Below are 4,400 nucleotides of genomic sequence, written 5' to 3' on the forward strand. Positions count from 1 at the left end.
CTCTGATGGCAGCAACCAATGGAAGGAGTCGGTGGCCGGTTGAGGTGCTGCTTTTTAAGCTACTAAAATGCAAATTCAAAGGGCTGTTATAAGCAAAATGCCCCTCTAACATCAGAATTATTATTGTTCAAATGTATGTTGACAATATGATCGATATAGTAAATTAACATGGAGTCGCCATACGTACAGGTGCTCAGGACAAAATATACCTTTTTGTATTTAAAACCCATAGAACATATGCAGAGCCGAAGCTGAAAACAAGCATTACCCCCAGTAGGTAGCATAAGTCTATTGCACGCGTTACAATACACCCACTATAATAATATGTGGATCTCACCAGGACATTGCTTATTTTCATAGCTCATAGAGGAAGCAACATTACGATCATAGAAAGTAGCCAATAGTTGGCCTCTGCAAATCAAATCACCACACCATGCATGGAGAGCATTGCAGCTTTGAAATCCAGGATTAAAGGGTGCTTCTTAAGCTTCTTCTGTGTTTAATTTACTTTTGTCTAATTCCAGGCATAGTTCTCTATCACGAATCCATATAACTTATCTAACTTAACAGCTAATGAAGCCCAAACAGTAGCAAAACCCTAAGTAATCCTAGATCCTCCATGGGTGGATGGCCACGAGATAGAGCATGATCGATGAGCACAGGAGCGGAGAAAAGGAAGGAGAGGAGCTGTAGAAGCTCACCATGGCAATTTGTAATTGATGCTGAAATGCAGCCCTTGTCCTTTGCTGTACCAAGTCCATGCTGCTCCTGCTGCACAAAACAGGACAAGAGAAATATCAGCAAGATAACGTTGAGCTGAAATCCGAGGAAGAAGAAAAGGTCAGGGGAAGGGAGGAGAGGTCCATGGGGAAAGAAAGGAGCAGCACCTGTCCATCACGCCGTGCAAATCGAATCCAATACAAGGCATCAAAGCAAGGTCCAGCCCAACGTAAGTGGACAGCAAGGTCCTGTTATGATACAATAGCAACAATGAGAGATTGGATTTGTGGAATTAATTCATCAACTAAAGCAGAACGAGGTACTCCCTCCGTCCGGAAATACTTGTCGGAGAAATGGATAAAAATGGATGTATCTAGAACTAAAATACGTCTAGATACATTCATTTCTCCGACAAGTATTTTTGGACGGAGGGAGCACTAAACTTGAATCACTGAGAAAACGCTAATGTCAAGATAGATTATCTCTTGGCAGTAGAGCAACCGCCAGCCAGACCACCAATACCCAAAAGCTAACTACACATACATGCACATATGTATATATCCTCCCTTGTAACAAAGATGGATGGACTGAACTACACAGCGGCGAAGCACGGCTGCCTTCCCGTGCTGCGGCCTGGTAGCCACATGTAATGTGGGTTGCCCGGTAGCCACATGTAATGTGGGTGTGGATGAAGAAAAAACCATCAAAACCATATGTGCCTGAGACATGCACTAGGCCACCTACCCCACTGTTGTGTTGAGAACGTGCACGCAGCATGGTTCCTGGTTATACCAGCTCTGTATTTTGTTCTAAAGAAGGCTTCATATTCTATCTCACTCCCATTGCTACAGCTTTCACCATCCCCATTCTGCTCCCGTCGCTTTCACCGTCCCCAGCGTGCTTCTGCCCCATAACACATCATCTTTATTCTTCATTAGCCATCAAATCATCAAACAGCTGCCATGATAAGAAGGGAAGAGAAAGTGATTAGTAAGCATGATAAAAAATCTATTTGAGCGGCAAGTATTTCTAGACAGAGGGAGTACTTGCTTGCCAGATTAGGCGTGCAAGTTGTCATGCTAAAAAAAAATACTTCCTTGCCAGATTACATGTGCTTAGATGCCATGCTAATAAATCATTAGTGTTCAGATTATAATTGCTTAGTTGTTGAGCTAATAAAATACTTAATGTCCAGATTACAAAGCATAGTTGTCATGCTAAAAAAAATCTTAGTTTCCAGATTACACAAATGCTTAGCTGCCATTCTAATAAAATGCTTACTGTCCAGATTACAAAGCTTCGTTAAAGGGCAACCTGGTGCATGTAGCTCCCGCTTGCGCAGGGTCCAGGGAAGGGTCCGACCACTTTGGGTCTATAGTACGCAGCCTTTCCCTACATTTCTGTAAGAGGCTGTTTCCAGGACTTGAACCCATGACCTCATGGTCACAAGGCAGCAGCTTTACCACTGCGCCAAGGCTCCCCTTCATTACAAAGCTTCGTTGTCGAGCTAAAAAAAATTCTTAGTTTCCAGATTACACAAATGCTTGGTTTCCATGCTAATAATACTCAGTTGACCAGATTAGAAGTACGTACTTGCCAAGAACTGAAAAATGCTTATTTGCCTAGTTACACACACAACAAACAGAAACAGGGGGTTGAGCAAAACAAGAAAAAACAACATGGATTAGCTGCCACGGGCTAAAATCCACGGAAGCAAAACGCACACATCACCCAGATTTTCCCAATATGGATTGTTTCCATGATGATGCAGAGAAAAACTAAACCCAATACGGATTAGCTGGCAAATCGAATCCAATGAGATCAGGGGAAAAAGAAAAGGTCATGGGAGGGGATCCATGGGGAAAGAAAGGAGCAGCACCTATCCATCACGATGGAGCTCGGAGCCATGCGAATCGAATACAATACATGGCGTCGAAGCAAGGTCCAATCCACGGAAGTCGACAGCAAGGTCCTGTTAGGACACACTAACAACAATGAGAGGTTGCATTTGTGGAATTCATCAACTAAAGCGGAACGACGTACTGAACTTGAATCTTGAGGAAACGCTAATGGCAAGATAGATTATTTCCTGGCGGTAGAGCAACAGCCAGCCAGATCATCAATACCCAAAAGCTAACTACACATACATACACATGTGTATATTCCCTCCCTTGTAACAAAGATGGGCAAACTGAACTAGAAAAATGCAATGGGAAGAAGGGAAGATAAAGTGATTAGTTGTCATGCTAATAGAATGATAAGTGTCCAGATTACGCAAATGCTTAGTTCCCATGCTGAAAAACATCTTAGTGTCGAGGTTACGCAAATGCCTAGTTGACATGCTAAATAAAATGCTCAGTTTCCAAATTACACAATTGCTTTGTTGCCATGCTAAATAAATGCTCAGTGTCCAGATTACACAGATGCTTAATTAGTTGCCAGGCTAAATAAATTCTTAGTTTCCGGATTACACAAATGCTTAGTCGGCATGCTAAAGAAGATCTTAGTTTTCAGATTACACAAATGCTTACTTGCCATGCTAGAAAAAATACTTAGTTGACCAGATTACAAGTACGTCCTTGACAAAAACTAAAAAATGCTTAGTTGTCTAGTTACCCACACAACAAACAGAAACAGTTTTTGTTTTTTAGAATAATATAAAAGGGCCAAAAGGCCCCAGTTCCATTGATAGCAACAAACAGAAACAGATCTAGCTAGCATGGTTCTGGCCCTTGATGGCCGGGACAGTACGCCAAGCCATCTCGGCCCTCATGGCTGGGGGATTTTGGTCAAGGGCAGAAAACTAGAGACGCACTCGTCCTTAATTAGATTTCCCTGAGGATGCAGAGGATGACCTGCTGCGAAATCCAATCCAAGATCTGCGGTGCAAGGAAGGAGAGAGTGGGAAACTGGCCTCCATGGCGTGGCGTCGGTCCGCACTAGCAGCAGCAGCAGCAGCGGGGCCGTGGTGGTCTTCACCGCCTGACTGACGACGATGCCGCTGGCGCTGGTTGAAGAAGAACCCTAGGCAGCCGCTGCTGGAGGCATCGACGGCCGACAAGAGGAGCCCTCCCTCCCTCCCGTGCGCCGGGTCCTGTTCTTGGGGGCGGATCCTGGGCTCGGCCGCCATGGCCGCAGGCTAGGTCTCGGGCGGGCGGGCGGGCGCGAGGAAGGAGGTTGGATGGAGGATGCTAGGGTTTGGGGGCGGAGGCGGTGGGGGAGGGAGGGGGTTGGGGGATGCCGGCGGTGGGGGAGGGGTAGAGGAGATCGGCGGCGGCGGCGGTGTTGGTTTGGGGAATAAATCGTGGGGAGATGAAGAGAAGCGGGGGCTGCTTGGGTTGGGGGTGCCTTCAATTCTGTGTGAGTGTGATGGATGGAATTCAATTTCTTTTTCTTTTTTTTGACCAACAATCTCAGAAGATTTTTTCTAGATTTTTCGGCATGGGTTGAGCGGGAAATTCTTCGGGATCAAGGGGCGGCGTGGTTGGTTTACGATTGGTCGACATGATCCTCCCACATATCGATCTCCTATTCATTTTTTATCTTAGAGCATCTCCAGCCGCGCCCCCAACAGGCCCCCCAGCCACTTTTTCGGTGCCGGCGTTATAAAAACGCCTCAGTCGTGCCCACAGGACGCCGAAAATCACCGGTTCGGCTCTTTTTTTCGCCCGGCGGTCACA

General features: G+C 45.8%; 1 long non-coding RNA gene across 35 annotated transcripts in view; it reads right to left on the reverse strand.

The window, feature by feature from the left end:
* The window catches only part of LOC119357287, a 16,788-nt gene extending 12,915 nt beyond the window's left edge, over positions 1 to 3,873 (reverse strand). For 14 of the 35 annotated variants that reach the window (XR_005172180.1, XR_005172170.1, XR_005172177.1 and 11 more), the window contains exons 1-5: positions 3,576 to 3,871; positions 2,600 to 2,692; positions 1,465 to 1,677; positions 888 to 968; positions 702 to 771 (exon numbers count right to left, since the gene is read on the reverse strand). This is a non-coding gene — a long non-coding RNA (uncharacterized LOC119357287). Of the gene's footprint in view, positions 1 to 701; positions 772 to 887; positions 969 to 1,464; positions 1,678 to 2,599; positions 2,693 to 3,575 lie in introns of all 35 variants that reach the window. The other 21 variants (XR_005172178.1, XR_005172181.1, XR_005172164.1 and 18 more) reach the window with 7 other exon arrangements.
* Positions 3,874 to 4,400: the final 527 nt, after the last annotated feature.

Source organism: Triticum dicoccoides, chromosome 2A (genome assembly GCF_002162155.2).
Source record: "Triticum dicoccoides isolate Atlit2015 ecotype Zavitan chromosome 2A, WEW_v2.0, whole genome shotgun sequence".
In the NCBI taxonomy this organism is placed as follows: Eukaryota; Viridiplantae; Streptophyta; class Magnoliopsida; order Poales; family Poaceae; genus Triticum; species Triticum dicoccoides.